This window comes from Spinacia oleracea, chromosome 2 (genome assembly GCF_020520425.1).
Source record: "Spinacia oleracea cultivar Varoflay chromosome 2, BTI_SOV_V1, whole genome shotgun sequence".
Lineage (NCBI taxonomy): Eukaryota > Viridiplantae > Streptophyta > Magnoliopsida > Caryophyllales > Amaranthaceae > Spinacia > Spinacia oleracea.
The window spans coordinates 8,372,546-8,381,787 of record NC_079488.1 but is presented as its reverse complement, the minus strand read 5'-3'; the positions used below and the strand labels follow the sequence as shown (position 1 = coordinate 8,381,787).

Below are 9,242 nucleotides of genomic sequence, written 5' to 3'. Positions count from 1 at the left end.
GTGGACACGATAAAATAATATAATATATATAAAAAAAAAATCACAATCATTAACTAAACAACATATAGTCTGTATATATATGCAGGTTCTTATATATATAAGTATTTTTTATCTTACTTCCCAACTACAAACTAAATATGAAGCAACACAAGTGATTAAACACATACGAACCTTCATATCACAAATCGACCTTTTATGTTTAAAATACAAATATATGCATGCGCTTGTCAATTCAGCCAATGGAAGCAACAAGAAGATGAGTCATATATCCGAAGAGTGAAGTATTGACGGTTGCACGACAACAACAGAGAGTGTGAGGGTTTGAGTATTTGAGAATGAGTTTGTGGGGTTACAGAAACAGGCATTGGACCTTTGAAAGAATTGAGAAAATTTGACTAATATTGAAATATATGTCGAATATGTGTCCAATAAGTGTGTCGGTCCGTGTCCCCGTGTCCAAGTATTTCAAAAAAGCAGGACACTTGATTTTGTTAGGTTATGATACATATGAACAACATAAATCATGCGAAAAAACCTATATGCCAGGATTCAAATTAATTGCACATAATCAAATAATTAGTCTAGAACGCATACACTTTGTAGCGTGCCCTCCCTAGCTGCGCCCGAACCGAACAAGAACAAGTCTTTAGGACTCCAAGTGTCGTCCCTCCGTAGAAAGTCCACAGCATGTCCGGATCCGCCTTAAGATTGACCAACTAGAATCGCCCTTAAGGTACTAGTGATTTTCGGCTAATATGGGGCAATAATATGACTGAATACTTAAAACTCGTCCTTAAATTGTGCTCAAAAAGTCACTTTGAATACTTAAAACTCGTCCTTAAATTGTGAACCTAGGCCACATATTTATAGGGGTTTGGAAAGAGAATTGGAATCCTACTAGGATACTAATTAGCTTAATTAGAATTATATTAAAACTCTTATTAACTATTTTATCCATTAGGATTAGGAATTTAATCTTTGAACAAATCCCATTAGATTTAGGATTTGTATCGGACACGAACACACGCATACGAGCATGGCGCTCAACCCACGCAAGCCTTGCAGCCCACGCGAGCCTCGCAGCCCACGCGAGCCTCGCAGCCCACGCGAGCAGCGCAGCTCGCAGCCCGTCGCGCGCGCGCCTTTGGCCTGCTGGGCCTGGCCTTGCGCTGGGCCTGGCGTAGCCTTGGCTGCCCTTGTGTGGCGCGCTGGCTTGCTGGACGCGGGTCTGGCTTCGTGCTGGGCCTTCGTCTAGCAAGTCTCGTCCGATGCTAATTCGTACGACGTGCTTCCGATTAATTTCCCGAATCCGGAATTTATTTCCGATACGAACAATATTTAATATTTCCGATTCCGGAATTAATTTCCGTTTCGAACAAATATTTAATATTTCCGTTTCCGGAATTATTTTCCGATTCCAATAATATTTCCGATTCCGACAATATTTCCGTTTCCGGCAATATTTCAGATTCCGGCAATATTTCCATTTCCGATAATATTTTCCGATACGTACCATGTTTCCGTTTCCGGCAACATCTACGACTTGGATAATATTTATATTTCCGATACGATCCATATTTCCGTTTCCGGCAATATCATCGTTTCCGGAGTATTCATTTATTTGCCTTTGACGATCTTTAGCTCCCACTGAAACCAAGATCCGTCGATTCCGAATATCCATAGATAGAGTATTTAATGCCATTAAATACTTGATCCGTTTACGTACTATTTGTGTGACCCTACGGGTTCAGTCAAGAGTAAGCTGTGGATTAATATCATTAATTCCACTTGAACTGAAGCGGCCTCTAGCTAGGCATTCAGCTCACTTGATCTCACTGAATTATTAACTTGTTTATTAATACTGAACCGCATTTATTAGACTTAACATTAAATGCATACTTGGACCAAGGGCATTATTTCCTTCAGATTTCGCGTACCGAACACATAAATTCCCGTGTCTACGGAGTATCCATTTCCAATACGTGTCCGACGCGGTACACACGGGTCAGACGGTGGGTTCGTGCTTCCTAGCAAGTACTCCCTCCGTCCCTTAATACTCGCACCGGTTTGACCGGTGCGGAGTTTAAAACATTTGAATTGACTTATTAATTTAATGGGTGTTTGTTGATAGTGGGGTATTTTTTAATATAGTTAGTGGAAAATGTGTAAGGGGTGGGGAGTAGTGAGTGAGGGGTTTAAATGATTTTTTGTAGGAAGTAGGGGTGTAAGTGGGGTAGTAGGTAAGTGTGAGAAATAATATAATATTGATAAAGATTTCCATTTATAGAAGCGGTGCAAGTATTAAGGGACGACCCGAAAAGGAAAGAGTGCGAGTATTAAGGGACGGAGGGAGTATGTTGAAGTATTAGTCTACTTGTTGAAAGCGGTGGGAAATTCTCGTAGCAGAATAAAAAAAAAACAAGTACATTGAAATATAAAGTACTAATAATGTCTTGATCTAGTGGTTAGGGCTGGTGGTATGTGCACAATACGAACTGGTGATGATGTTAGAGTGGGTCAGAGTTTCGACGTCGTGGTGAATCAGTGATGATGTTGTTGCTAGTGTTGTGTCGAACATCTAGGTGTGGTCGAGTTTAGGAATGATTGTTCTTGGTTTAGTAGGGGTGTGGTGGGTTTTTGTTTTGTTTTTTTAAATAAAAATTATTTATTTATTTATTGAAAAAAATGTCAAGTTAGTACATTAGTTTCTGAATAAATTGTCCATGAGTACATATGAGAAAATCTCATAGGACAATGATTCCCCCGCACTTGTTGGATACAAAATGACACTAGTTTTACGAGGTGATGAGCTACAAAATCACCCTCCCTCTGGCCATGAGACCATTTAACATAATTGAAAGAAACACACAAAGCAAAAATTTCTCCTATAACAGAATCAAGGTCAGAGAAATGAACATCACCTTTCGAAAGACGATTAACTAACAACTGACATTCTGACCAAATAAGGTCATATAAGTCTTTTAAAGGAATCTGTCACAATTTAGTCATCGTGCTAAGCTTTTACAGAGGTTTATGAGATAAGTTGTTATAGGCTTATCTATTATACGGAGTAGTTTAATAGAAACGTAGGTGGGTGGGAGATAGTGAAAGGAGGTTTTAATTGAACTAGCAATTTGGCCCGTGCGATGCACGAAAGCAATTTATAAAGTGTTAAAATAACTTACATTGCTTGACATACAAAAATTTTTAGGTATTATGAAATTTTAAATTATTTATGTAAATTCATAAATTTTGTTTATTGTAAGATTACATATAAAAATAAATAACATTTAAGGTTATTACTAAATTAATCTAAATAATATTTAGAGAAAACAATCAACAACCGTGATAATATATTGTACAATATAATATCTATGAAAAACAAATGATTATTAAAATAATCATAATAAACATGGACGAAAATTGAGATTTGGCCATAGAAAATTAAAGAAGATACATGTGACACATAACATAAAACACGCACACATACCTCGGGAAAAATGTATGATGATATTTTTTTGTTGAAAATGATGATGATATAGAGTTGATGGTGTTGTGATATGATGAAATGGTTGATAGTTCAATTTATTTATAATGAGTGCGAGGAAGATGAGAGGTTGATGGCTTATTTGGATTAGATGTTTAGTTATCTCTTTTTTGTAGTTAATAATTTAAAAAGACTATTACAAAGTAAGTATTAGTGTTTAATGTTTATTGTTATTGTTATTGTTTAGAATATTAGTTGATTAATATAATTTAAGTTAGTTTATTAAGTTATGATTATTTATTGTATGTTTATGTTATGTGTGTCTTTTGAGTTGTTTATTTATTTATTTAGTTAATTTTTTATTTTAATAAGGGTGTCTTTTGAGTTTTCTCTATTTTAATTATAAAAAATGTAGAAAAAAGGTAGATTGATGAGGTGATGACACTTGTCATTTTGTCACCTATGGTTATAGTTTTTAAATACTAGGTATAGACTAGGTATAGATGTTTAGTTTTCTCTTTTTGGTAGTTAAGAATTTAAAAAGACTATTACAAAGTAAGTATTAGTGTTTAACTAGTTTAGGACCCGTGCCACCCACGGTAATCCAAAATAATTTAGAAGGTACTCCTTAAAAATAACAATTACTTTTTTCATACCTAAACTTTTTAAAATAGCTAAAGTGGAAGAAGTGGAAGAAAATATTTATGTATTAGATAGATCATTAAAAAGTAAATGGCGCATATTATTTTGAAATAGGTGAACATGTTTGGTTGTATCTTGTTGTAATACTACGTATGTAATAAGCTTGAAAGACACCAAGTTACTTAAGCCCATAATCTCGCTAATTATGAGAGAATGAATGAAGCTTAGTTAGTTATCTGCATCAAAATGTAAGGATATTATAAATTAATAGTTTTTTTTTTATATCCCACCATTCTCTATGACCACGGGGATTATAACATTAATTATTGATTATAAGTCTATATAATCGTTTTTTTTAATATTTAATAAAAATATGTAAATAACTTAGTATTAAAAATAACTAAAACATAGAATTGTGATTAGGTAATTTCATCTGACCAAAAAGCTGTACTCGTTTAAAAAAATAAAAATGTAAAATTTATTAATAAAAATAACAATTAAAATAAAAATAAATATGTAAGGAACTAAGTAGTAATTAAGTTGGTTAGGAAGAAGGAACAAAGGAACTACGGGATAATATCTAAAACAAAAAAGAGAATAATAAAAATGAGTGGGAAACTTTCCAATTTCCACCGCCATCAATAATCACGTTCATCTTCTCCAACCAACGCAATCACCATAGCTTCTAGTCATATTCACAGAAATTTCTCAAAAATATATTCATCTCAACTGTCAAACTAAACGCCTAATCGCAACTTTAAAGGCCACTTATTATAGCCTGGTTCTTGTTCCTTTTCCAAGTATAATTCCTTCTCAAAGTTTCAGAAAAATTCTATTAATTTTGATAATGATAGTGAAAAGTATCCGCTTTTCCATCTGGGGCGGGTTCGGAACGCTTGAGTTGACATCAGTAAACAAATGAGTTGATTTATTGCTTGAGACGCATGTATTCCAGTAATTTTAAGAATAATATTATCAATGAACTCGTGGGTTTTTAATGGTACACCTTCATGGTTTTTATACTGCATGCATGGAATATTTTTAAAGATTTTATTCAATAATCTAAAGATGTCAAATATTTTTTTATAGGCGTTTTTTTTCAAGAATGTAGCTGAAAGTCACGTGTCATAATTTTCGGATGGATTTTCAAGATATCCTTGTATTTTTTTTATGGTAATATCTAATTTTCATAATGTGCACTGTATATTATTATTCTATTATCGTTTTTCCTTTTTTCGAATGAACCTTGCTTAATATATTCTCCAAAAAAATCGATGAAATTTTGACCATATTTATGTAAGCTCGTAATTTCAACAATTTTATCAATCTAAGTTGACCATTTTAAAGAAAGTACGACCTTACTTAAATATATTTTAGCTCCAAAGATTGCTATTATCTCTGAAATTACGACCAGAAATTAAGGTCAAATGTTATCAAGTGTACTTATGTTAAGCAATCTATTTATGTAAGGTCGTACCCGATTTCAGCAATCCAAAATGACCATTTGAAGAAAGTACGACTTCGTTTTAATATATTCTCCAAAGGTTGCTATTATTACTGAAAACCAGAATTTAAGGTAAGGGGATAATTTTTTTTATCTATTACTATATATGACTTTGCTTTAATATATTTTCCAAATGGTAATTTAGGAAACCATTTTATTTTTAAGTATACGTTATATTCCAGCAGGAACCTGTTTTATTTCTTTAATACTTCCTCCATTTTTTTATTATTGCACCATTTTCCTTTTTCGGAAGTTGCATATTAATTGCACCATTTCCTTTTTTAGTAAGTTTACCCCATGAAATGACATTTCTATCCTTATATGTGTGGTTGGGACCAAACCCCACTTGTTCTTTACATCAAAATTTGTACTAAATCACGTGGGTATTTTTGTCAATCTCTCACCTTTTACCTCATTTCTTAATCTTTGTGCCCAATGTAGATGGTGCAATAATAAAAAAATGGAGGAAGTAATAGATTAGTAATTTAAGGGAAACAAAGATAATAATAGATTATTGCTGAAATATATTAAAGCAATCTTTGGAGAATATATTAAAACGAATTTAAGAAAAAAAAAAAGAAAAAAAAAATTTGGTGGGAAAAAATTGCACCAGGAATTGACACGTGTCATTCTTGGTGTCTCTTTTAGTATATAGTAATAATAGATGTTTAGTGTTATTGTTATTGTTATGGAATATTAGTTGATTAATATAATTTAAGTTAGTTTATTAAGTTACTAGTCTTATATGCACGCGATGCGTGCGGGAGTATTAAAAGCTAAAAAGCAAAAAATTGTGCTATTTCGAGGTCATTCCATTATATGTATGAGATCTATTATTTTTCCGAATTTGTTGATTCTTCTCCTTGATTCATCTACACTTTTGATCGAGTATGTCTCCAAAACTCAAGAAAAATAGAAGAAAACAGAAAGAAAAGATAAAAGTTAATTCTACACTACTGCATTTACTGAATCTCCATTAATAAAATTACAACATAAGTGGCCTGGAAGCCTAAAGATAAAAGTTTATTCTACACTACTACATTTACTGAATCACCATTAATAAAATTACAACATAAGTGGCTTGGAAGCCTAATTTACAAAGAACTTCAGTACAAATTGAGTCATCTACACAAACTGATTTGACATATCAAAGCACCGATTACATTAAAAGGAGCAAAATAATCAAACGAAGGACAGGTTAAAGGAATTTTTTTTAGAAGTTCAGCGTATAAGAAACTGAACTTGCATCAAGATCGGAGTTTACCATATTCGCTTCAATTCAATGTCTTTTCTGCGGCAGAAAATAATTTTCTCTTCTCTTTCTGCTGCTGCAACATGAAACCCTCAAACCGTACATTTTCTTTTCGCATGTCCTCAATGATCTCATCTCTTTTGGCATAAACTTTCTTAGGCAAATAGTTTACCAAGAATCTAAGGCATATAAGACTTTTCGTGCATAGTTTTCGAAACTGTGCATAGTTTTCTTTTCTAATGTCCTCAATGAGCAGGTTCTGCAGGGTATTTCTGATGCAGTTTTGGTGGGTTTCAGTTGGCAGCAGGCAGCAGCTGTGCTTTTCCAGTCAGTCAGTGCAGCCAGTCAGGTTGTTGTGTTTGCAGTGTTCAGCAGCTAGCTTTTCTTCATGCTGTGTTGTTTGTTCTTCTTGTAGCTACTTTGTGTTTGTCTGTAGAGGGCGGGCTGTGCTCCCTTCCCTTAATTGTTTTGTTGTTTCCTTGTTTGGATCTTTTTGTATCTCCTACCTTTTGGTAAAAAAATATCTATTTTACCAAAAAAAATAAACCGGCTATTAGAATGGATCTCTATGATTTTATTACTCAACCCACCAAATTATCACATTTCCGAGACGGTCTCACAATAACTTAAAAGCAGTAATAGATCGACTATTAAATAGAGAGATGGAAAGAATTAGAGTGCGGCTAACATGTATGGTCTTATGCAACTAAATGTGAAAAAATCTGGCATCTACTTTGGCAGCCACAGGAATATAGTATGTAGTTCAGAAAATGAAATCTCAAATGCAAATGAAAGACTATAGAATATGGATGAAAGATTACAGCTATAATTAAAGAAAACATGATAAAAATAAAAGAACATAATCTCATAATCAAAAGTATAACTTGTAGCAGCAAACAAACCACATAGTTCAATTTTTTTTGCCTGCTATGCGTTTCATATTTGGCATGCTACTAATTGCAATTTTTTTTAATACTATAAATTTTTTAGTATGAGTAGATTATTACACATACCTGAGATATTGGAGAATCATTATTTTCAACAATTGGGGATTTTTGGAAACAAATTGATGCCATTCAGATCTACAAATTTTTCCGTCTAGATCTACATCGGCTTCTTTGAATGCATGTTCAGATAAATTTGCAGAAAAACAAATTAGGAAAACAAATTAGGAAAATTCCTATCATTTCTATGGATATGGTGTAAATTCACAGGAACCATTCTGGATATATAGATGACGCAGAAAACATTCAAATAGACGTAATGTAAACGATGCAACGAAAGAATAAGTCAACGGTGCCAATCGTTTGGTAAAAGATTAAAGACCATCATATATGATCAAGAAGAACATTAAAGACTCATTACATCTGGGAACCAAACTCTCTAATTAAGTTCTTGACGGTGTATCCACATTACATTAGCAATTTCGAATAATTCATACCTTGAAAATGGCTCCGTCAATTCAGCACGTCGTTTGATGAGATTTCTAACTGTAACAATGCAAAAACCCTTTCAAAATACATACATCTCATGATTTCATCAATTATAAGCAAAATCAAACAAAATTGAGCTCAAATTAAAGGAAATTACATCTAGCTTTGATCGTATCAAGCCGTATATCTTCATCATGAATAAAATTTTGCAACAATTATCAAATAAATTCATCATCGATCACACACAAAACTTAAAAATTTGGATTAAGATGAAAAATATCGAGATCAGATGGTAGTGCATGTTAAATAGAATTCATCAATTTGAATTCAGACAATATATTGGGTAAATTAAATAATCATATCTCCTTGCAAATCTGGAATAAAATTTGTAACTTGCTATCCTCTTGCCTAGCAGGCAAAGATTTACCTCCGTGGAAAGGATGATTCATTCCATTCGGATAGACATGAGAGTCCAACTACATTGCATTGCCAGAATCTGTGTTGTATATTTGAAAGAGGTTGACCTCCTTGCTTCTCTCATCAAAATAAATAAAAAACTCTGTGAAAAAATGTTTGAATTGAATAAGTAACTGTAAACCACGATCAGTATAAACAGGTTATTAATGGAGATCAACCACTTATGTTGTAATTTTATATAGGTAAAAAGAGCATAAAACAAATAAAGTTTGATCCAAAAAATTGGGGTATAACTGATTTCTTTATCTCGTATACTTGGGTTGGTTCCGAGCGTACAACATAATGACCTCAAATACAAAGTATACTAAAAGTATTGCGCAATTGCCTTACTTTTGTCAATACAAAAAGGTGACTATTCTTTGAACCGAAAGGGTTGGAAGTACGAAGAGCTTCACCAATGCCTTGGATAGAAGCAGCAGCTACCGCCAACGAAACCAGAAAACAAAG

The 9,242-nt window shown here is 33.2% G+C and overlaps 1 non-coding gene across 1 annotated transcript; it reads right to left on the bottom strand.

Moving 5' to 3' along the window:
- Window positions 1-8,597: 8,597 nt before the first annotated feature.
- LOC130468344 (small nucleolar RNA Z195/SNORD33/SNORD32 family) lies at window positions 8,598-8,685 on the bottom strand. The gene has a single exon (XR_008928734.1). It is a non-coding gene; the product is annotated as a small nucleolar RNA Z195/SNORD33/SNORD32 family (small nucleolar RNA).
- Between the last annotated feature and the right edge of the window lie 557 nt (window positions 8,686-9,242).